The 24,806-nt window shown below is 35.5% G+C and overlaps 1 protein-coding gene across 1 annotated transcript in view; it reads left to right on the top strand.

The window, feature by feature from the left end:
- VENTX (VENT homeobox) overlaps positions 1 to 24,293 on the top strand; it is a 49,129-nt gene extending 24,836 nt beyond the window's left edge. The window contains exons 4-16 of the mRNA XM_046942671.1: positions 4,525 to 4,698; positions 5,280 to 5,386; positions 11,160 to 11,256; positions 11,938 to 12,038; positions 12,776 to 12,900; positions 14,432 to 14,496; positions 17,496 to 17,619; positions 17,717 to 18,015; positions 18,509 to 18,648; positions 18,868 to 18,943; positions 22,182 to 22,233; positions 22,979 to 23,181; positions 24,129 to 24,293. The gene's annotated coding sequence lies outside the window, so the exon portion shown is untranslated. The remainder of the gene's footprint in view (positions 1 to 4,524; positions 4,699 to 5,279; positions 5,387 to 11,159; positions 11,257 to 11,937; positions 12,039 to 12,775; positions 12,901 to 14,431; positions 14,497 to 17,495; positions 17,620 to 17,716; positions 18,016 to 18,508; positions 18,649 to 18,867; positions 18,944 to 22,181; positions 22,234 to 22,978; positions 23,182 to 24,128) is intronic.
- Positions 24,294 to 24,806: the final 513 nt, after the last annotated feature.

Raw genomic sequence — 24,806 nt, 5'->3', positions numbered from 1 at the left:
GCACATCAGTTTTCATTAGTTTTCCCCATTATGGTAATAAATACAAATACAAAGGTACCTGGAGACAAGACAACATATGCTACTTTGAGCTGTAAAAATGAACATTTAGAACTTTTCAAACATGTCAAACAGCATCCATCCGCTGCGGCTCTTTGACTGCAAGACCAGTCTGTAGCTACTGAAAATAGCAGAATCTGTAAGGATTCTGTACCTTATATGAGGCCTCGGTCATGCAATTGCTAAGCTGGCAGGCAGTTTTTCACCTCTGTATTTCCCCTGCTGATTTAGTGAAATAAAAATGAAGTTCTTCTCTTACTGCATATACCTCTCTGCATTTTTGCTCCTTGTCCTGTGCCAGTGTTCACTGATTACACTGGCCAAATCACTAAGTAACCAGAAGTGGGTGGCTGTCTTTTGGGTTAGTTGCTTAAACTGTATCAGCGGAGGATCTGATGCTGCAAAAGCTAGCAGAAAAGAGGAATGGGGCCATTCTGACAAAAGGCAGCTATTCCTGTTTAAGGAACAGTTCTGGCAACTCAGCTTGTGTTTTTAGGAGTCTATATTCTTAGAAGAGGGATAAGATTCTTGCATGTGAGGGTAATTATTTATATATGTGTGTGTGTAATAGCTTGCATAGTACTGGGAATAACTTTTCTCTAGCTATCTCTGTGCTGTTTTGCAGTCAGTAGTGTCAATGTGAAGCTGAATGTAGAGGTCTGCATACTTGTTTTGCTCTAAAGCTTCGTAGTCAGAACTGAAGTCTGAAATTAGATCTCCAAACGTACAAAATTAGAGCACTGACAGGTGAACACAGGTGATCAGAGAAATTTACTGTTCATAATGAAAACACCTGTCTGTAATACATGTAGTCAAAATTGCACAGAGGGGGTGTTTGCATTCTCTGAAGTGTCATAATTTTTTTTCCTGTTATAAACTTTGAAAATACAGATAGAAAAGTATAAAGTTGGGTTAGTTGAAATATTTTAAAATGAACTTTTATTAAAATGCCCCAATATGGTGTAAATGTTGGACATGTTTCAGAGGGACCGCTATATCTAATCAGAAAACTCTTCTAGTTATGCTTTTTTTTTTTTGTACCAATGGTAGTTTCTAAAATGAAAAGTGAACTTCAGTGCTTTTTTTTGAGTGCAGACAAGAACAGGATGAGTTGCACAACTATGCTATCTGGGGGATTATCAATTAGTAGGAGAGTTAAATCTCAGAACTAATGTTTCAGGCTTGCAGGCTGAAGAAAATTCTCCCCAAACTGGAAGACAAAATGTGTATAGAGAACTAAAGTAATTAAATGTTCATTGAACTGGAAGTACAAGGCTAAGCTTCTGTTGCCCAACAATATTTCTGGCACTTTGTAACATAGTATATGTATTCACCTGGGTAATTAAGTTCAGCAAAAGTTTTCTGTTGAAGGATAGTTAACTGAGGTAAGAGAGTGATTTCCATAGAGAATTTTATTGCCTATATAGCGTTCTGCAGGTTTTTCTGGGATCAAACTAGTTAATTCCTCTTTGATAGCTTAATAAGTATGCATAGCTTTTCTGACACACGTTTCTCACTTCTTTGTAATCACTTAAATCTGTCAACAGTTTCATTTGACAAGTTTTACAAACTTGTAGTACATATTTATTGGGATAATTGTCTTGAATTATTTGTCAAACCTGTTACATGATGACATTTTGTATGTTTCTCCCAATTTAGAAAAGTATAGCTCATATGTGCTTTCTTTTGCATTTCAATTTAATATTTATGGGGATACATTTCCCCCAAAATTTAATGTACAGGGCAAAATTCCAGGATCATTGCTAACAGCTTAAGAAAAAGTTGATTTTAGTAACAAGTGAAATCCAAAAATTCAGAAATGTTACAGAAAAATACCTTTAAATCGTCTGCCTTCACAAATTATGTGTTTATACTGATTTTAGACTCTTTCAACATGTCACTGATAACAATCTTACCAGAAATGTTGCTACGAACAGAATCCCTATGAGGCCGTAATCTGTAACCTAGTTAAAATTAAGGGTAAACATATTTTGTACTCAAAACAAATCTATTAATAAACAACTGAAGCCGTGATAGTAAAAAGTTACTATTAACTTCAAATGTCTCAATTGCAGCTGCTCCTAAAAAATCACGTTTTTGAAAGGATTAATGCAGAATTTTCTTTAATGAGGTCTGACTTTGAGGAGTATGAAATCTGACACATGAGTAGATGAGGCACAAACACTCCTAATAAATTCTGAGAATCTTAACTCAGAAGCTCACTTGTACAAGAAGGGCTCCTGTTCAGCTCTGCAGAAGCTACTTTGGCCCTGTAACAGATGTTCAGTAGAATGGCTGAGAGCCATGTTTTGTGAGATATAGTTTGTGCTGTGAACACCGTATTTGCCATTCATATAGTTTGTACTGTTTCAGAGCAATTTAAGCTTTGTGTTCAGCTTTTTAGTGCCTATTCTGCATGGAAAAGGAGTTCAAACATGTCTTATTTTATTTTGGAACAACACTATTCTTAAAATCCAACCATTTGGTCTAAATTAAAGATATTAAAATATTAAGTGTTTATGGGCTTGCAAAGGCCACGTAGAGAAACTGCTTGCTTGCTTTTTATTTAGTTTCCTTGTATCTCTTTAATGGCACAAGGTCTAAAATTTACTTAGCTCACAGTATTTAGTTTTGGTTTGTTGAAGAATAAGAAAAATAAAGTTCCATTTAAGTGCTTCCACGTTTCTTTAATGAGAGAGTAATATGACAATCTGCCATTTTATTAAGACAGAAAACTATCTTCACACACACATAACTGATTATTTTGCACAGAGTATGTGGAAGATAGTAGTTGTATACTAGGGACTGACAAATGGATGGCCATCAGGAAAATGTTATGGTTCTGCTGAAGTAAAAAGGAAAATGAATATATTCTGTTAGAGGTTACTAGGCCAGAATTTTGCTACAGATGTAACACATGGATTTGTTCAGGTATATTTTTCTTGTCTTTCATGTTCCTAAAACCATCTCCTGGAATTGCAGTAGTAGTAAGGACAGATTTTTTTTTTCTTTTGCTGTGAGGGATTCCTGCAATCAATACTTGGATAATGGTTCATCTTTCCTAAAAGATTTATACGGAGCAGGATTGCAAAACAGTCTGTTCTATCCTTAGTTGAATTGTGACAGGCTTCTTCCCATTCATAGCAGAGTTGGAAGCTCCTAAAGAAGAGAAACAAAACAAGTGAACTATTTCAGTGTGTGAACAAATGTAATCTGTGTCTGGCACTATCTACAGCTGAGAATATCTCTAAACAGCCTTTGTGCCATCTGTACCAACTTTTTTACTTCTTCAGAGAGACAGATAAACAGCAAGCATTCACTCTTTAAATGTTGATTCAACTCTGAACTATGTCAAGTTCTGAAATATGTTGGGTGATTTGTGTATGTTACAAACGCATCAGAATAATGTCCAGCACTGTGTTGATTAAAGAATGAAGGCAGAGTGATTGTTGTTTCCTGGTTAGAAGATATATGTATTTTTTTTCAGTCAGTTCCATTGTGCAGAGTTTAAAGACCTTTCACTACTCCATAGTTCTCTTATTTATTCCCCCCCAGCTCTTCACTGAATTTATGTAGAACAATTTTATTCTCAGCAAATCGATTTCCTTTTTTAGCACATGCAGAACTGTAAAAACAGTTCAGTTAAAACAAGGATTTGATGCCTGTCAATATATATATTAACCAGAGCTTTGATTTAATTCATTTACCTTCATTAAATTTCATTTAATTAATGGAATTACTATTTAGATTTAAAACATTTTAATAAGGAATATATTAATAATCTCAATGGACAGTTATATAATGCCCTTACTCCCAAACTATTGTAGAACTCCTTTCAAATGGGACTCAAAGAAATGCAGGTGAAATGCTCAATTAGGGAAAAAATGTCAAAAAAAAAAAATACCCTTTTGAATGGAAATATTAACATTGTCATTGTCCAATTTTAAATTGAAAAATGCATTGTATGTCATGTTAAAACATACATCTTTTTGTTATGGTGAACTCCTTCTGAAGATGTTAATGCTTAGAAAAGAGAAATCTCATGGGATTGTTCCTCATTTCTCCCTGTTATAAAATCTGATTTAATTCTGTTTTGATTCCCTCTCAGTTGTTATCAAGACACCAGAAAATGCTAAAATGTTCCAGATGAGGTGCAGTTCTAAGAACTGCACATGACAAGAACCCTGGAAGATTTACTCCAGTGGTTACCTTAGAGGTCAATATGTTTTACACATTTACCTCTGCTGTTCAGACTAGGAATTCAGTTTTACTACAGAATGCCTTTCAAAAGCTAACCTAATTTTGACTGAAACATCAATAAATGTGAGTCTTATTGTTTTAATGTTTTTCATGGTGGTTGTTATTTTTTGTTGTTGTTTGTTTTTTAACATGATTAATCACATTGTTAAAGTCCTGTTTTATATTTGTTAAAACCCTGTTTTGTATTTCTTTTTTTTCTGCTTCTAGGTATTGGCTCTTGTTAGGCTGTTTCCTTAGCAGTTAGAGACCTCTGAGATGAGAGATTTTCTCCCACAGAAGATATTTGTTATTGCTCTGTGTCTGAAGCCCAAACACCTCCTCTGCAGCTGCATTATAACAAAAACAAGCTGTACATTCCAGTGGATCAGTGATTGCTGCAAGGTTAGTAATACAAACCAGTACCAATACTTAGTTCAAAACATCGAAGTATATAACGTTGTTTCTCTTTTCAAATGGTGCTTTACATTGGAAGTACAATAATTTCAGTATTCTATCATATTTTCCCCCTTTTTCTATTTATAGAATGCAACATATTTAATAATAAAAATGAAGTAATGAATTCTCACAAGAGAAAAAAATTCTGAATAATCACTTGTTTTAACTGCTACCCAAGAGTGTGAAATGGAAAATTATAATATATAATATATATATATAATTATATAATTATTTCCTTTTTTTAAACAGTTATTTGGATGGGAAATTATTTATAGATTAAGAGTTCTCTCTGAGTAACCTGGTCTTGATTTTTATGTTGGCCTTAATCAGTTCTCCAGTATTGAGAAGGTGTGTTTGTATGTATTTAAATAAAATACAGCTATTTCACTGTATAGTTGAGCATTCCAAGATCAAATCAGTTTTTGACCCTCTGGATCATTTTATCTTTTTTTTCATATATATTCTACCAAATGATTTTGCTGAATGAAATAATTGAGACCTAGTCTTTTCACTTTTACTTTATTTAGATATACAGCAATGTGAATTTTAAGAGAAAACTGCTTTCTGGATGTTATTTGAGCTAGCAGCTGTCCAAAATCCTCAGCTCACCTCTTACCAAGAAAGAGCATGTCAGGTAAGAAAAAGATAAAGACAAAAATAACTTTTTACTGATCTGGCTCTAAGGAACAAAGGCAGAGAATCGATCAGTATTTTAAAGAATATTTACAAGAGAGTATTTTCTCTTGCGGTGTGCCTCACGACCCCTGTAAGAAATGGAGAGGCAACTCTGGATCAGCATCTCAATTGTGCAATTCATTTCAGCTCTCCTTTTGTTAGAAATCATACTCCACAATCTTTTCTATACCAAAGTTCAGCACAATCCTTTATTATTTTTACTGTATAATAGTATGTGACTATATAAAGAAAATAGTTTCACTGTCCTGTTTCAGAAGAGATTTGCTTTGGTATTCAAGCAGGGTGCTCAGTGCCAGTGCAGTCTCAGACATTTGGGGGTTTTCAAGGCCTAACTGGGTATAGCCATGAGCAATTAGATCTGATCTCAAAACTGAACCTTCTTTGAGCAGAAAGATGGACTACAGATCTCCTTACATCTACGTTTATCTGTGTGAGAAAGGTGATTAAGTTGATCCATTCTATGTCATGGATACTCTAATACTGAGCTATATGTACAGGAGAAAAGAGGTTCAACTTGAGATTGATTTCCCTGATCACAAATGTGATCACAGAGATCACACCTGAGTTAGCTTAATTCAGACTGGTCAGCACACTGATTAACAGACCACTGAGAATTTAACACTTGAAGTAGTGTGAATTTTTTCACCTGCAGAGTAGGACTGTGCAGAGTTGGTGTTTTTTCCTGTGCCTAGTTGATTACCTAATTGATAATTTCTTAAATTACTCTGTTGTTGAAGAGTCAAACTGCATCTCTAATACTGTCAGCTCAAAATTTTTGTGACTATTACATCCAACAAAAAGAAAAAATGTGGAAGTTACTTGCTCTGTCTTTTATTTCTGAGCACACTTCTTCCCAAACTGGAGTAAAAGTGCAACATTCAATCCTTTCTCTTTTTAAATTGCTATGTACAGCTTTACATAAATATTCATTTATTTTCAATGTAAACCTGAATATTTCCATATAGCATTTCTTATTACTTCTTGTAGTACAGAAAGATAAAAAGCCAACTAAAAGCTAGAATTATGGAGATGATTTTTTTTAAAATAATTTTTGTCAAAAGTTATAAATACTGTGTTTAGGCTGGGTATGATATTGCAGGACTCTATAATTTCATAGGTTCTTTTATTATTTTGGCATATGTTCTTTCCATAAACTTAGTTATAATAAGAGAAAGATTTGACTTTTTTTTATAGCAAATAAGGATTCCATTTAATAAGATTATACTGTTTTTGAAACATGGCACTTTTTGTTTTTCCCAATTAACTACAATACGGTAATCTTTTTTAGTTGAATTTCTTCATTAAAATGAAATAATTTGACATGCTGCTGAAGACTGCTATTGAGAAATTCAAACTGCAAGCCTCAGATAATTTCCCAACTGCAGTAAAGATCAGGAGTAGGGTGAGCTCATACTCCCCACTTAGCTTCTGGTGATCCTTCTAACAAACAATGCCCCAGTTTTGTCTGCCAGTGGCCTTGTTCTGTTATCGTGAATAACTTAACTTAATTCAATAAGATACTGATGTCCAAAACAGTGAAAAAGGGGAAACGAAGTAAGATCTGAGAAAATGGAATAGTGATATTTTTGTTACTTGGTTTTTGCTTTTTTTTTTTTTTTTTGGAAGGGAGAAGGCAGTAGGTGAAGGGGGAAACAAATCTTAAATTTCAGAGAGACTGCAGTTTTGTGGTAGACTAAACTAGTATGATTTCTGCAGACCAGCCTGCCTTCTCCAAGTGCCTATCTTAAAAATTCCTGCCCCTTTACTATGCCAGTTTCAGAGTGTATCTTTTGACGTTTTTAAAAATTATTATTTATTTCATTTTTTTGTTTTTTAAACCACACTGACTCAGCAAAGTATGTCAGTGTAACTGAGAAAATGAATGTCCTTTAATCATGATAGTACTAGCACCACTGTGACAAAGGAGGGGGGAAGGCTGTATAAAGTGGTTTGAAGATAGAGCTAGATGTCAGCAATAAATGTGACTTGGAGCCACAGTATGAGGATAAATTACACCACGTAGCTGATGTAATATAACAGTTTGCTGCTGTGAAAATAGGTAAATACTTCATCTTCTGTTACTAGCTGTACAATCCCGCCTTTTCCCTCAAACTTACTAGCTCTAGAACTTAATTGATTGTGTGATAAATTGATTAAAGTCTTTAAATCATAGGCAATATAGTCACTCTTTTATTTGTCAGGTTTGTTTTCTTCTAGTTCCATAACTTGGATTGGCTCAGTGCAGGGTATGATGTGTGGGAAGTCCAGAACACAGGGAGTGTGAAAGAAATAACCGTATATAGTCACAAGCAGGAGGAACAAGATCCCCTCCTTTTGGTAAAGACCAACTAGTAGAACAGTTTGTGATAGTCTAGTTTCATTCCATGCTGTTACTTTTCAGAGCAATACAATTTGTAAATAAATTCTTAAGCATTTAATGTTCCTCTTTTCCTTGACTAGTTCTGGCAAACACATTGATCCAGGAGTGCATGCTTGATCCCTTTTACTAATTCTTGCAGGTTACAGATTTTGATAATAAAAATGTGCTCAACAGCATAATCTGTAGATGGAATTAACATCACTAAGTCCCTTCTGACTTTAGAAGCAGCATCTTCTTTTGGTTTCCTTGAATGATTGGATATATGTATTTTGAAAGTCTGACTGAAATATGATAGGAACAGTATATTTACTAATTGAAGAGATTTCATATAGTGTGGAAATCCACTGTACAGAATTTGATGTCTTTATTGCATCTACTTTTTTTTTTTTCCAATTCACATAACTAATATTAGAGGTTTGTTTGCTTAACTGCTTTATTGATTTTTGTTGTTTTGCATTGTGGGAAGATTTTTTTCTGTGGCAGAGTTAGGGGAGATACTTGTTTCGATGTCTCTTATTGGTATGTTAGCATGACTTAGAGGCCTATAGCAGGACTTAGAGATCAGCCAGTGAATTAAAAATGAACAGATCTCACTGACTGACTCCTCAGAGCCTGCCTTATGGTACGGGAACCTGTGATAAGCAACTGTGAAATTCTGAACTGCCCCATAGTTAGTTGTGTGAAGGCATGAGAAGTTTAATTAACCATTGAAACCAAATTTAAATACACTGGTTTTGCTTTGTTGGATTTTTATTTCTTAGCTGTCTAATGCGTAAATTTGATTTAAACTCAGGAGCACTATGCAGGGAAGCAAAGTCATGTGATGTGGGGTTGTTTTTAAGAATATTTTTCAGAAGGTTGAGGGAAGTATTTCATCATTGAGCATTGATAATATGTTACTTTAGATGGGAGATTTCTTATTTATGTGGTCTGACACTTAGGTTATGCTTGAGACAACTTGTTTACATGTTTTGAAGGCATATAACTACAAAAAATTGCTGCAGTATGCTACTTAGGAAATAAATCTATGTGACTGTAGTAGCCCATCTTCATCTGAATTAAACAGTTCATTTGATATCAAGCAAATTCCTGAGAAAAATTCAACTTTCTATATATATATGCATTACGGACAAATATATTATCATTTGTTTCTAATAGAAAATTATCTTCATGATTAAGATTTTGTGCATTATCCTCATGTGAACTTCAGCCTTCAGGAGGCAGGTTTTACTTCATGAGCCTCATCATGGTCTCATATTAGATGGAAATTAGATTTAGAAAGTGATTATCTTTTAAACCAAGATTTGACTCTTCTCTGAAAAAGGGACACAACTAGCTTCCTTTTACCATAATTATTTTCATCATTCTTATCCATTAGAAATCATTATTAATTATTTAGTAATAACTACTACAGTTGTACATAATGCAGCCTGTTCCAGGGAAACTTCCCACAATGTGTGGAGTTCATTACAAACTGCTACTACAGATTTGTACAATTTTCTTATTAGCTAACTAAGTGGGTCTTCCACTGTATGCTTATAGGCAAGAGAGAGAAATTATTACCATTAAAAACTGAACATATACAAGATTGCATACCAGCATGAGGCATTACAACAGCAAGTAAATCAGGCCTAGGCCTGACTGTACTTGGTGTGATGTAACTTCTAAATGGAGAGTTTTGAAGATTGCAAATTGTATCAGTAGATGGCAGTAATAGCCAAGTGAAGTGAATCACATCCCGAGGATCTCAAGGTTTCGTTTTGAAATTAGTCTCTTAATAGTGAATTTAGAAGTAGACGTTAAGCAAGACATTGTGCTATGTCAAAATGCAGATGAGATATAAATTACGGTTATATATAGATACTACAAAAAGCCCCTTGCAATTCTTTCTAGAGCTTTGAGAATCTTCATATTGTTCTACCTAATTGGTATTTTGAAAAGATGAAAAGAAAGTAAACAACTAGGTCAACAACATAACTGATTATCTCTGATGTCAGAAGTCTCACAGCCTAGAAGACAAGAAATGAGCTACTGAATAAAAAATATTGTAACCAGGTGGTAGATGCTGTTCCAAAATCTTACTAGATAAAATGAAAATTCAAACATCTGAAATAACGCCCATAAATGTAGGATTAAAAAAGGCTTAAGATAAGACAATTATGTAATGTTTTTTTTATGATATGGGGGGAACAAATATAGCAATTATGAAACTAAAATGGTAATTTAAGTCATTAGCTGATTTAATAGCAAGTCTAGATAAGATAATCTAGTATGCTGTCCATTATTTTTTTTTTAATTGATAACTGCGCTTGGTCAACACTGTAAAGGGTAACTTCACTTCCATTGTGCCCATAGAGGCAACTGAAAAGAAAGGTGATCCGTAACAGATATGTTGTATATAGCACTGAAAAAAGAGAAATAATTTATCTTCAATTTCCTAACCTTTGAGTTATACAGACCACTGGTTGCTTGTAGATGCAGGAGCATTGTGGTAGCTAAAAAACACTTATCCCTGTCAATTTGGTAGACCATATCTATGATGTTGTGTCCAATGTTAGGCCCAACTTGATAAAGCCCTTAGTGATCTGGTCTGATGATCTCACAGCTCATCTTGTTTTGAACAGGGTGATGGACTAATGACCTCCTAAGGTCTTTTCAAACATAAATTATCCTGTAATTCTATATTAACCAGCCAGATACAGCTATATGACTGTGGTCTGCTGACTTCCCTATTTTCAGACATCAGACTTGGGAAGCAGAATGAAACAAAGTGAGAGAAAAAACAGTCATGCCATGGCAATAAGCTGAATAGCAGATGATATACTAAATTGGGATTATATAAAATATTTAAATAGCTATTGGAAATTAATATTGGTAAAACTCTGGCATACTTTGTTTTCCTGTTTTCAGGAGGTTAAATGTTATCCAGTGTATGTTCAATTTTGGATCTCTTTTGATCTCTTCTGCTCTCTTTTCATTCCCACTGAAGCAGCCCCAAGTACTATACTCATTTTTCTTCCAATGAGAAGAGATGGCATCATCTGTGCAGGAAAAATAAGAAAGGTACATATCCTTGTTTGGAAAGGAAAAAATTGTTCTACAAGATTTTTAGCTGTTCTGAGGAGGCTAAGAAGTTACCAAATCTAAATTAACTACTTGATTTGTAACTAACTTTTGATAGCTGACAGTCTGGAGTATTTTTAAAGCAAAATTCTTTGTTACAACTTCTCATTTCTGAAATCTAATAGAGTAGATCCTTTATGTGCTTGGCCACAGGCAATGCCCAGAGTTAACAGTGAATTAACTCTGACACAGCACTCTTTCCTCCTAGGTCTCAGGTGCTATACACAGCACCTCTGTGTGTGGGAGGGATGAAAGAATGTTACCATCACTTTTTTCACATATACTTTAATTGAGGTACAGGTCAGGTAAGACCAAGGTTCTGCTTTCTTGTTTTTTTTTTGTTGTATGTTATTCTACAAGCAGCAGTTTCAAAAGAATTACCCAACCTCTCTAAAGGTCATAAAATCAGTCTTCAAGCTTAAGGGATGATTCTTTTGTTTCCTCTAATGGCTGCACCAAGAGCAGATAAGGAAGCAGATGTTACAGCAGCTAAGCAGGATGCAATTCAGATTCAATACCTAGTAAATCCAGAATAAACAAACTCTTTGCTTTCCTCTGACAGTTTTCTGTGATAAAATAAACAGCATGGAGAGAGCTGAGAGTCTTAATGATGCGAGTGTTTTGGGTTTTTGGGAATAGATGCAAATACTGTATATAATTCCACTCATCAGCTCAGTACTTCTCATCCTAAGAATTCTGTAATATATGTGTTTTCTATTCACATATAAAAATCACTATAGTCATGAAAGTTTAAAAACATACACTTCCTGACAGTAGTACTTAAGGTATATATAGACAAATAGGACCATCTGAGTAGCTCTCTCCTTCATATATTGCAATATTTGCGATTCAAAGATAGTTCAAATGCATTTTCATCCATGCTGTAGTGTGCAAAGTTATTTGTTCACTGACGTGTCTTCAGAAAAATGAAATCAATTTAAAAAAAGCAGATATCTGACAGTATAATACTTTATGTACATTCCCAGATCCAAACTGAACTTCTTGGAAAAGAGAACTCGGCCAGTGAACCCATTTTCACATCAGTGTAATGACCTTAACAAAAATGAAGGTGGACCAAGGAAAACTTGTGAGTGGACTTTTAATAACAGATATTCTGCCAAGTTTAGATAAGAATGCTCCACACAAATATTCTTCCCCTCCTCTATAAGAGTCAGTGTGCAATTACCAGCACTGAACCTAGCAGCAGGAAGTAATGTTTCATAGAGTTTCAAAATGCAACTTGATTAGCTTTTCAATGCTAAAATTAAATCTGAGAGATCAGAAAGATCTGCCAGATCAGCAGACTCCCAGGTTTGCTTTTTAATTCTTTTTTTTAAAGAGGGCATGGAGAGATGGGGAGATTTTGCTGTTGGTTTTGTTATCATTAGTTAAAACAGTGGAAAAAATAGAAAAAAGTAAGGACAAGGCCCAAGCTATCCTAACAAGTTGGAACAGTGTGAGATTAGTGAGAGCAAAAGGCAGACAAGGAGGGGTTTATTTGTGGTTGTTACTAAACACACGAACAAAGTTTTTCTTACATAAGAAGCAGAGCATCAGAGCCCTAGAGCCTGCGCTGTAAATCTGATTTGCATTTACACTGCAGTTTATTTGGAGAAGGAGATTATTTTTTATATATTTAAACACTAGACTTTGTCCTCATATTTAAATATGATAAACTTGCTGTGCAGCTGGCAGTACAAAGTCTTTGGTTCTCTTACTCTTTAATGCAGTCATTTTAAATTTCACTGTTCACCCATAAGTATGAGTGACCTCTTTCAAACGTTTACCCTAATCTGAGAGTGCACTATCTTTTGCTTTCCCAAGGCAGGGTTTATGAAGAGTTCTGCACTATCTTTTCAACCACTGAATTCTCCACTGCTCTGGGTCTGACAATGCAAACTGTAATTGTGAAGATGAATCCAGTCTGGATTACCTTTTACACAGAAATTGTAAGTGAAGATGTGTGTTAATATCACAGAAGTGTAGAAAAGATTGATTTAGCAATACAGTGTTTTCAGCATTCAAAGAGCATGAGCAGTCAATGACCTACTCTCAGAATGAATTTGTATTTGTTTGAGATGGACAGTGCATGTATTTTCAGTGCATTCAGTTCAGAAATTGAAGTATAGTTTTAGCTTTTTTTTTTTTTAATGCTAGAAGTTTGACTCTTGAACATAATGTAAAAGACAATGAAAAATGCTTCTGCTCTTGCGAGGCCCCATCTGGAGTGTTGCTGGAGCTGTTGGAGCAGGTCCAGAGGAAGGCCATGAAGATGATCAGAGGGCTGGAGCAGCTCTCCTATGAGGACAGGTTCTTCAGCCAGAAGAGAAGGCTCTGGAGGGACCATACAGTGGCCTTCCGGTACCTGAAGGGGGCCTACAGGAAAGCTGGGGAGGGACTTTTTTTTATATATATATAAGCAAACTGGTCTAGAGGGAGTTGTCCCTGCCTGTAACAGGGCTGTTGGAACTAGATGATCTTAAAGTTCCCTTCCAACCCAAATCATTCTATTTGTTTCCACAAGTGTGATATTTGTTTTCTTCTTCTCACCATCTGGTAATAAATTTAAAGATATTTTTCTATATATTTGTATGTTTAGGAGTATCCTCAGATGAAATTTCATTCTGTGACAACTGTATTATGGAACTTTAATCGTGAGATTTAATATTCTGGAACTTCTAATTCTCCACCGGTTTGTGCCTTGTGTATTCAGTTGAACATGTGCAAAGTGAGATAGGTGTTAAGTGAAACCAGACCAGTTTGGCAACAAATAACTTATCCTTTGAGCAGGTGTAAATTATTATGATGAAATATAAAGGGTTAGGAAATTCAGCCCTTTGTGGCAAAATGAAGTGATTTTGCCTGCTTGCCTTCCTATGACGTGGAAAATATATAACATATTTTTGTCTGTCTTTACTACTGTTAAAATGTGCATGTGCATCATCAGATGATATGAACCAGTAGTCAGCACTTAGGACACTGATGTTTTTTCTCAAGATATTTAAAATCAGCATATTAAGTAATCTTTTCTTTTAAATAATGACAGTTCAGTGTAAGCACAAACATTTTTGTCACAATAATTCTCTTTCTGAGATAACAACCCATGATTACTAATCAGTAGTAACCTCCTGTGGTTCCTCAAACACCTAAATTGTATACTTGTTAGTAAATAGCACTGAAAAGTCTATTTTGTGTTGATTTAACATAACTTCTAGTGTAACATTTAATACAGGTTTATTTTATTCAGTGAAAGTAAGTATTTTACTTAGAAATTTTTTTACCATCTGCTTTTAATTGGCAATATCATATTCCATGTAGGATCGTTAATAGATTGAATATTTGTTATCCTTCCTTATTCCTTCTTTCTGAACAATTTTACCTCAAGTTGTAATAGCACTCTATAACATAGAGGAAAAAGTCATTTGTTATTGTCACTTTGTGCGGTGCATTTATGTTTAGCATGTTTCCTGTTGATATTAGGCCACAGCTCATGAAACTTCATCTGGTTACAACTAATGCAATGGAACTGCGTGAATTAATCTCAGGTAAGTCTGACCCTCAAAAAATACATCGCCCCCCAGAAAACTTGGGTAGCCAGATGATAATGCATTAGCAGATTCTTATTTTGTGGGGGAAAAAAAAAACAAAAAAACAAAGTATTTCTCATATTTACAAAGCAGTTATCATCCAGTACAGTTTCTACAACAATTTTTTTTTCCCTCATTGTCTCAGCTTCTCTAACTCACATCTTCCTCTTGTCAGCCAGTAAATGACTTTCCCCATGCTTTAAAAAAGAAGGTATTCTAACATCCTGTTTGGCACAGATACCATATTCTCTTAGTATTTCTTGAGCCTGAAGATGACGAGGAAGCAAAATCTTTTGGAAATTGAAAGGATAGCATCTCAAGTCTGTTCTTTTTAAAGCTCACTCATTTTGCTATGACTTTGAGGGAAAACAGAATCAAAGTTTTCTGTTGCCTCTGGTGATTAATAAGTTGCTAGTATCGTAAATTTGATTAAATTAATTCTGATAATGCCTACAACCCTGCCGCTTGTTGTTTTAAAACTATTTACTATGCGAACAAGTGATATGAGCAGAAGAACTGTAGATATTTAGAGGACAAATACTTTTAAAAAATATGTGGTACCTAGTACCGTACAATTGCAGATTAAATGCAGCAGGTTTTCTGTCTTTATTCAGAAAGAAGTTTATTATTTCCAGAGTTTGCCATGAGTAAGAGTTGTCATTCCTCATCAAGCCCATCTCTGAAATTCCAAAGTTCAGATAAGACAAGGTCTTGTTAGAAAAGTCCCTGTGGGCATTTGGGTGATTATCAGGCTCTGAAGGACAGACTATTTTTTCTAGATGAGTAGCTTCCTTAAGGCCTTACCAAGCTTTTCTAGGAATTAGCATGGATCTGCTTGCTACCGGCTTCACAGCAGATAAAAGCATCTTTTCAAGAGTCAGTCACAGCTTTTAAATAAAAGCATGGCAATGAAACTTGGAGGAACTCTTGGCAGAATGCGTCAGCTTGATGTCATTTGAGTATTTGAATGAAGATATTAGTTGACATGTAAGCAGAGTAGAAACTGCTGCCAAGACAGGCTTTGGACAAAACTCCTGTAGGTATATTTTACAAAGCACATTCAGAGTGGTTAATCTTTCCAAGCACGTTTAGACTGGGGGGAAAAAGGATTAGTAAAAGAAATATGGAAACCTCCAGTGAATTTGTATAAGACATTGAGAGGGTAGGAGGAAGAATGAAAACAAATAGTGTCATAGAATCGTAGAATGGCTTAAGTTGAAGGGGAACCTTGAAGATAAGCTAGTTCCAGCTCCCCTGCCAGGGGCAGGATTGCTACCCACTAGATCAGGCTACCCAGATCCCATCCAACTTGGCATTGAATGCTTTCAGGGATTGGGGCCTCTCTGGGCAGTCTGTGCCAGTATCTCTCTATCCTCTGAGTAAAAAAAAATTCTCCCTAACATCTAACCTCCCCTCTTTTAATGTAAAGCTGATCCCCCTTGTCTTATCGCTATCAGACCGTGTTAAATATCAGTCCTCCTCCTGCTTGTAAGCTCCCTTCAGATATTGGAAGGCTGCAATGAGGTCTCTATGGAGCCTTCTCTTCTCAATGCTTAACAAGCTGAATTCCTTCAACCTATCTTCAGATGGGAGACATGCTCCAGCCCTCTGAGTATCTTCATGTCTGTCCTCTGAATCTGCTCCAACAGCTCCGTGTCTGTCTTGTGCTGGGGGCCCTAGGCCTGGACACAGTACTCCACGTGGGACTTCATAAGGGCAGAGCAGAGTTGGGCAATTACCTGCCTTCCCCTGATTCCACCCCTCTTTTGTTGCAGCACAGGATACTGTTGGCCTTCTGAGCTGCAAGGGAACACCACTGACTTATGTCTGGCTTTTCTTCCATCAGGACCCCCAGGTCCTTCTCCTCAGGGCTGATCTCAAGTTCTTCTCCCAGACTGTACTGGTATCTGGGGTTGCCCTAACCAAAGTGCAACACTTTGTGCTTGGCCTGGTTAAATCTCATTAGACTCTCGTGAGCCCACCTTTAGAGTGTGTTCAGGTCCCTCTGGATGGTGTCCCTCCCTTCTACTGTGTTACGTAGTTCAAGAATTAATAGCTATAGATTTATATAGGGAAATACAATTTTGTAGTCAATAGTTATTATTATTTTTAAACTCCTTGATGAAACCATGCTTACTTAATAATACTGTATCTATTAGTTTCTTTTCAGCTGGTCATTGTACCCATAATAAAATCTGTCATGATGGTTCCTTTTGAACAAATCTGAAATACACTTAGAATCATATGAAATCTGTGGATGAACGTTTGGAAGCAGAAGATTTGTTCAAAAATAATGTCTCCCTAAAATAAAAGTGGGCAGAATGTATCTAATTCTTTGAAATAAGGGCAAGGTTCTTGTGATGAGTCTAGCTTGGTAGTGAGATCAAAGGATACAAATTCACAGGAAGGTTCTATTGTATTTTTGTATTATATTGTATCCATGTATCTTCTTTATTTGAGAGGACTCTTAAATACTGTGCAATAACCAGGAAGAAAACATGTAAAATTGTAAAACAGCATCGTTAGTGTTGGAAAGAGATTGTCATATAACTGTTGATTGATTTGACTGTCCAGAAATTCGATTTTGGACTGTAATCCATATTGCTATATAGTGCAATTTCTTGAATGAGATTTATTAGATGAAAAATAGATTCTGAGAGCTGGCAGGTGTCTAGGTTTATTATTTCTAGGGAGAGACTTGAGTTAAGCATGGCAAACTTGACACTAAGACTTTACAAAAGAATTAAAATTAAAACAGAGGCAGCTGTTGCTGATACCATTATTTTTACATATTTGGAACAGCTTAGTAAGGAGTTGTCACAAAGACTGTTTTCAGCAAGCATAGAGCAATTGGCTTGAGTCCACTTGATGTCATCCTGAGGCCAAAAAGTTTTTCTGAAAAGGTCCTATCCCTTGTCACCTGAAATGAGAACAGCGCTCTCACTACAATCTTGCAGGTAGCTGGAGAGAACAATGAGGATTCCACTCAGCCTTATGACTGTGCCTTCTCTGACAGCTGCATACAGAAGATAATGCTGAGACGGAAGGAGTCCAGAGAGAGTTTAAAGACAGTTGTTAAAGGTATAGTAGTACTTTATAGGAATAAAATTTATAGAGTGAAAATAACTGATAAATCCATTTGAAAAAGAATAGTAGTGATTTTTTTTTTTTTTTTGAGGTAAAAACGTTCGAAAGAAATTACTACTGTCTTCTTCTTAGCTTTATCTCGAAGAATGTAGAAAGGAGATAAAGTGAAGTTAAAGGACAAAGAGACTCTCTTTTTCCTGGACTCCTAAGATAAGTCATATTCTGATTGTGGTCTTCTTTTTTTTAAGTGTTAATTTGCAGCAATTAATAGTTGTTTTTTTTTTTTTTTTTTTTCCTCCTTTGAATGCTTTGCAGAACATCCCTGAGTAGATCAGGTACAGCTTCAAAATAAGGATGTATAACAGCACAATGGCATACAAAACATAGGAGGTATATAAATTAGAGACAGACCTCTACTTGAACTCCTGTAATTATTTATGGTCACAACAGCTTTCTTCTTTGTCAAAGTGGGAATGAGTACTGTGGTTTTCACCTAGGTTTATAGATAAACCATTGCTCTTCTTAGTTGCAGCCAGAGACAGCAATGTGGATAGGATTCATCTATTCTAAAGCAAACATTTCCAGTATAAATATTTCCATATTTTAACACTTTTGAAGACTTCAGTGAAAGGAACTAGATACTTCTAGGGCATAACTTGTGCTGTCTTAAATAGATGTCTAGAACAGATCAGGTGTATGTTACTTCTCACTGAACTAACATGCTACAATGTAAGCATCTAAAGTTTGGTGAGATTAATTTTATCTTCCTCATTCTCTGTAGTTGTCTTTTACAGTTGCAGCCTAGAAAAATGTTGAGAGATTATGTACGAACTCTTTTGCTCCCACTTGACATCTCTGATTCATAAATTGTTCTTTCTAGCAGAAGTGTTATTAAAGAGCCGTAAGACTTGTATTATTCTTAGTAATGGGCTTCATTTCTGGAACCAGCTCTCCATTTGTGTTATGAAGTTTTACAAAGGTCCTGTTTTGGAATGGATCTGCTAAAAATGCTGTGCACAAAAGGTGGGTTTTTTTAAAATATAATTTTTATTTTTAGTTTCAATGATATTATGTTTAACTGACATAGTCTTAGTTACTTTCCAGTTGCTGCTACTTCGTATGATGCTGTCATCTATCTCCTGACAGTCTGGTTACTGTCTGCTTACTGTAACTGAATTATGTAGAATGTATTTCTGTTCCTACAGACGGTAGGTGCTTTAAGACTGAATTTCATTTATATAGGAGCTCTTTTACGTCACCCTGGTCATCGGAGAAAGTTCAGAAAAAGTGTATGTTCTGCAATGTATTGTGCCTGAATGTAAGTACAAATGAGAACCTGTCTTCTAATGCGGGCAGATGGCCAGCTACCAATAGCATTTTTAGTGCCACATCGATTATATCTATTTAGCTATGCAGTGTTACTTATCTATTTACTTTTAGTTTTATATGTATGCCTGATTCTTGAAAGATTCATTCTCACCACTTTTCCTTGAAATAAGAACACAGCATTTTCTAAGGAAGGACAACCTGTAGATGTTGCAGAGTGTATATATTTTATGTATGCTGGAATGAGGGTGTTTATCAAGGCCACTATTCCATTTTTCTGGTCAAATCCCAGGGATTCATGAAGGCTTAAGTGACTTGTCTGAGTCTTCACAGAAAACAGAAGTCTTTCCATGTCAACATTGTTAAGGCTTTTAGAACTAAAAGGTTCCTAACTGTGTAAACTGCTTTTGAGCTTTTAGGACAAGATTTTTCTAGCATTGCTGTCTTATATTTAACCCTGTCTATACTTCAGTCGTTTATTACTCAAGTATCAAGGAAAAAAAAAAAAAAAAGGCATATGTGAAGTTAGCTACTTAAAGCATTTAGATGACTTTAACTATTTAAGCTTTACATGTCCTGTATTTATAGAAATTTGACATGAGTTTTCTTCAGTTTGTAGAAAGGTGAATGAAAGCAGAGGAATGACAAATCAGTGTATGAAAAGCAATATATGAGATGTGACTGATAAATTATCTTCTGATATGTTAATGAATTCCAGATAGAGAAGTTTTCAATATGATGTTTTATTGAGATTTTAATAAAGTAAATTAAAAATTGAAAGGTGATCTGAGTGAAAGAATCCTCAGGAATCTTTTGAAAAAATAATGAGGAGTTGAAACACTTAAAGAGGCATTTTTCTGAACATAGACCCTAACAATCACGTATGCACATATTTGCATTTTAAATAGATACATCTGAAAAGTCTACAGAGCCTACAGCTAGTACCACTTCTCTTTATACTTAAATAGAAATAACTATTTTAAAAATACTTATTTAGAAATAAGTACTCTTGCATGCATTAATACATCCATATTTAATGCTAGTCTCCTTTAAGGCACCCAGAAAATCCTGTATGTCTCTTTGACCCTGACGAGTAAAGACAGTATAGGCAGACGTGAAAATACTTGAACAAATCAGGTATTTGTGATTAAAACAGCATTAATCAAAGGGACATAACTAGGACTTTTTCAAAGAAAAACTGATGCTGAAGTGCTCATTTTTCTGTTTTGCTTTCCCCTGGCAAGCACAAACAAGTACTTGCGGGGGAAAAAAAATGAGAAACTATTGCTGTGGCAGGAAAAATGGAATTGTAGCAGTCAGCTCAGACTGACAGTCATTCTAATTAAATGGGTGAGACTCAGACAGCTAAGATGTATCTTTAAAATACAAGAACATCTGCAGTAGATTTAGTTTGTCTGAAAAATTATTGTCTCAGCATCCAGTTCAACTTGCTTGGATGTTAATGTTCATATTGTTATTTCTCATCAGGTAAAGTAATTGAGAGATAATCCTCATAATGTAGTATATTTCTAAACCCAACAACATTCTGTTCACACTGCAGTGAATATTCCAACAGTACAGATTAATTTTGAGAGGGAAAAACAAATCCAATAAATCTAAAAAATAAAGGAGTAATAGATGCAATTCATTACACTTAATATATTTGCATAAAGTGCATGAGGAACAGTACCTCGCTTTATTTTATCTCATGTTCTCCTTATGTGATAGGTTAACCTGTTCTTTAATGTTTAACTCATCTTTTCTTTTTTATTTAACATTTCTCCTTTTTTCCCCCTAAAATCTAAGTAAATTTGCATCTTAGCACAGTAATTTTTAACTTTAGCCACATGAAATATAAACACTTTTTTATACATAATCTATATGTCAAGAATACTTTGAATGTTGAGTTTTATAGTGTGGTTTGAAATTTCTCTCGGTGTAGGAGTTCCCTTGAATGCATTAACAATGTATAAATTCATGTCTTTGTTTTCTCCCTCCTTTCTCAGACCTTCCCAGTAGTATGATTTCTTTCACTGTTGAAAGACATGAAACTGCATTTAGGAAACCTGGAAGAGAATTTATCTTGCTCCATTTTTCTCTATAAAGGATTATCACTAGCTCAAACCTATATGTACTACTACAGAGAACAGACTATCTGTCCCATGGACATGCTTTTCCTATAGCACAGTACAGCTTTGTCCTGCCTACTCATTTTGGAGAGCTGCCTAAGGAATAATATTGTCTTTGTGACTATGCGTTGATTGGTACAGTGTAACATATGTAAAGGATACTACCAGTAATTCACATCAGTCTGTGGGAAGAGTGGCATGGTATTTTTATTTTTATTTTTTTAATTCTATTGCATGAAAAAATTGTTGCACCAGTACTTGCCTTTCTTTTTTTGCTGTAACAATAGCAACATTTTCTTTGGTTAAACATGCATCCTTTTTAATTACTGCTGAAGGAAGTCACAGTAAATTAACTGCTGACTTGTAAGCCTGGAGCTCTGAAGAGAAAACTGCTCCTTCCACTTGTCAAAAAGCTTTGAAAATTTAGTTTCTCTGCAGCGACTGAGGTGATTGAGGTAGAGATAAGCTGAAATGGATGTGAATTGGATGGAGGAGAGATTAATACCCACCAGCCTACTTCTAGGTGTATAACTGTTGAAGAAAACACACCTACACTGGCAATCGAGTGAGACTTCTATTGAGCTCAGTAACTTACGTATGTATTTGTGTAAAGAATAAAAGAAGTATATGTCAGTGATCATTATAAACAAAGGAATATATTCCCTAGATTTAAAAAAACAAACAAACAAAACTGTGTGTATACATAGAGTATGATCTAAATCTTACAAGCTGCTACCACAAGCCAAATTCCAATTAGCGGAGGAATTTGGTTTTATATTATGTTATTTAGTATAAATTGAAGGAAGACCTGACGAGTAGCGGTAGGTATCTCTCTGTGTGGCATCATTTCTCTCTGCTACTCATGACGAACCAGTTTTCAAACTAATTAGCTAGAAAGAGGAGGTGTGTGATGAATTTCCAAATTGGCCAGCTCCCATGTTTGAAGTGCAAGTCCCAAGGGTAACTGTTCCTTTTTCATGATAAATAAATAAATAAACAAACAATTCAGCTACTGGAAACTGGTGGATATGTAAGTAAGGTGTCTAGGCGTATTACATAATTATATGTGTAAAAGAATAAATGTTTGTTTTCTGATTCTAGGGAAAAGCATGGATATGTGGCACCAGAACACCGTGAAGGCTTAAAACTGAAGGTAAAATCAAATGGAATAGTTAAAAGGAATGCATGATTCTGCTTTCAATCTTCTTGTTGTTTGGGAATGGCTTATCTCTTTAAGGCACCTGGGACAACAGATGGTGCCACCATACCAACTTAGGTATCTTCTTGCATGTTTTTACCTGGTGTTTTGTCTCAAAATAGCCTGGAATGGATGCTTGCGTGGAAAGCACGCTTGGGCTTTTCAAGGGTTTGAGAGGGAGATGGCCCTCAGGCCCCTTGCCTTTAACGTGTCTATAACCAGTTGCAGCTAAAGACGACATGCAAGTGTTTTCCATCCGTATGACCAAAGTACACAATAAAAATAGATGAGATTAACAAAGACAGAATCCTTGAGGAATTGACTTACCGTGTTAAGGTTCAGGCAGAAGGAGGTTTAAAGAAAGTGTTATTTCCCCAGGCATTTTGAACTGTTCCTGAAGTTCTGGAGGCTGTGTGGTCTGCATGCAATTATTGACCAGTAGCTGCAATTGAAGCACTTGAAGCTGCTCTGTTGCTTTCTTGCAATGAATGAGATCAAACTCTACTTGAATTCCCTCATAATAATCACGATGTATATCTTTTTTAAATGACAGACATTAAAGAAATATGTTATACATATGGGCAACATGAGTACATGATTTTTTGCCTGCAGCTAGTTTACTATGTAGCTTTGCTACTGTTGCAAGAGGGAGATTAGCAGAAGGGAGCGTGACTCTGCTATGTTTTGCTATCTGTTTCAGCTGCCTGTTAGCCCAAGGCTGAAGATTTTTCAAGTTAATATTTAAAGGCCCAAGAGTATTGCATCCCAAGTGCATTTTTGAGCTTCTGATGCCCTGTATTCCATTTCAATCTTGACGGTTAGGAGAGAGAAATCTGGGGCCTGAGGGCTTTCTGAAACGGAACAAGCTGAGAGTGTGCAGCATCTCTTCCTCTGGAGTACTGGGTATGTGGAATGTCTTCCTTCCAAAGCTATATATATTTCCAGAGTACGTTCAAAATTTACTTTCCATCTCTAACCAGAAAGCTTTCTGCAGCAACATTCTAATCGTAATTAAGAAAGACTGCTGCAGTGTTCTCATTACAGGGTCATTAACCTTTGATTTTGACACTGCTTATGAAAATATAAATGTTAATTTGTCTTTTCAGCTTTCAGCATTTCTGAGAGTATTTGAGAGGCAATTATGCTTGCTTATTGTTTATTTTAAATCATAAAAGATTAAATACTTGAGATAAGTAAGATTTTATGCTCTTGTGTTGGAGAATGTACAGAGGGCAAGCTACTAAACATTCTGAGACTCTTGTCCTAAAGGTATCCATATTACTATATTTGCATTTCATCTGCCAGTGATCACTACAGGATGAATGTTTGAATTCACCTTCACATCCAGTGAAATGCTGACAGGTTTACTTGTGTTGTGTAAGACAAACTTTCATCTGAGATCCCACTGAAGACAAAGGTTGTGCCAGGATCCAATGATCCAGATCTGCAATCCTAGCTCAAGCATAATGTCTGTTACCAAGAGTTATGTCTGATCAAAGGCTACAGGATACCACTTTGAATTGGAAGCAATAACAAAATCTTCTGGTAGTTCAGATAAAATGCTTTCTAAAGTAGAACAAAACTAATTATTTCTTTGTGCTACTGCTGGTGCTGAAAATACTATATATTTATTTTATGAACTGGTGGTTTAATCAGCACTGAATCCATGCTGGAAAGTGTTAGAAGATATTCTGTCATCTGGCTCAGCTTTAGGCAGTTATGTATGTAAACATAATTACTATGGCATTCCTTTTTAAATACGTTGCTCTCAAGTTTGTGATGAATGAACCCACAATGTGTTTGCCTGACATCTTCTTGAACTGAATTAATCCAGTATTAATTTATTTCAGATGTGCCAGGAGCATCATCCTATTACTAATAAGTCGAAATAGACAGCAGGAAATGCAGGTCCCTCCCTAGCAGTGCCAGAATGCATCTCTGTGTGTATCCAGCAATCTGGGTGATATGTTGACAGAATGAGGCCAGCGATGCAAATAAAGGAATTTTTTTCCCTCTCTCCTTGCAGTAAGTACACATATTTATACATGAAGTTAGAGAATGCAGTTTATTGCTTGCCATTGGCTAACTTACTGACCAGTACTTCTGCAGAAAATATCAATCCAAGAAGTAGCTTCTATATCGGCATTAGTATTAAATGTTGGTGTATTAAGTGATAAGAGTATTTATGTTTAAGACAGTAAGGATGTTTTATTTGGCTTATCAGCTACCCAAGAGGGAAGTGGCATTCTCTACACATATTTGGGACTAAATCCTTACTACAAATTAAGAATAATGTTACAGTAGTCAATGTGGCTGACTGAAATCAGTACCACTTCACTACGTGTGGCCAGTGCGTGGGGTGAGTACACAGGTCAGGAACTCTTAACAGTATCCCATTCTAATCTGATTGAAAGGAATAATGCACAAAGAACTCAGTGAAGATGATGTACTTCTGTGTTTTTTGGTTTTTTTTTTTTTTGTCTTGTTACATTCAGTTGCTACCAAAAATGTGATTGGTGTATTTCCTT

This window comes from Gallus gallus, chromosome 6 (genome assembly GCF_016699485.2).
Source record: "Gallus gallus isolate bGalGal1 chromosome 6, bGalGal1.mat.broiler.GRCg7b, whole genome shotgun sequence".
Lineage (NCBI taxonomy): Eukaryota > Metazoa > Chordata > Aves > Galliformes > Phasianidae > Gallus > Gallus gallus.
Note: the sequence above shows the minus strand (reverse complement) of the source record. Positions and strands in the feature narration are given on the sequence as shown.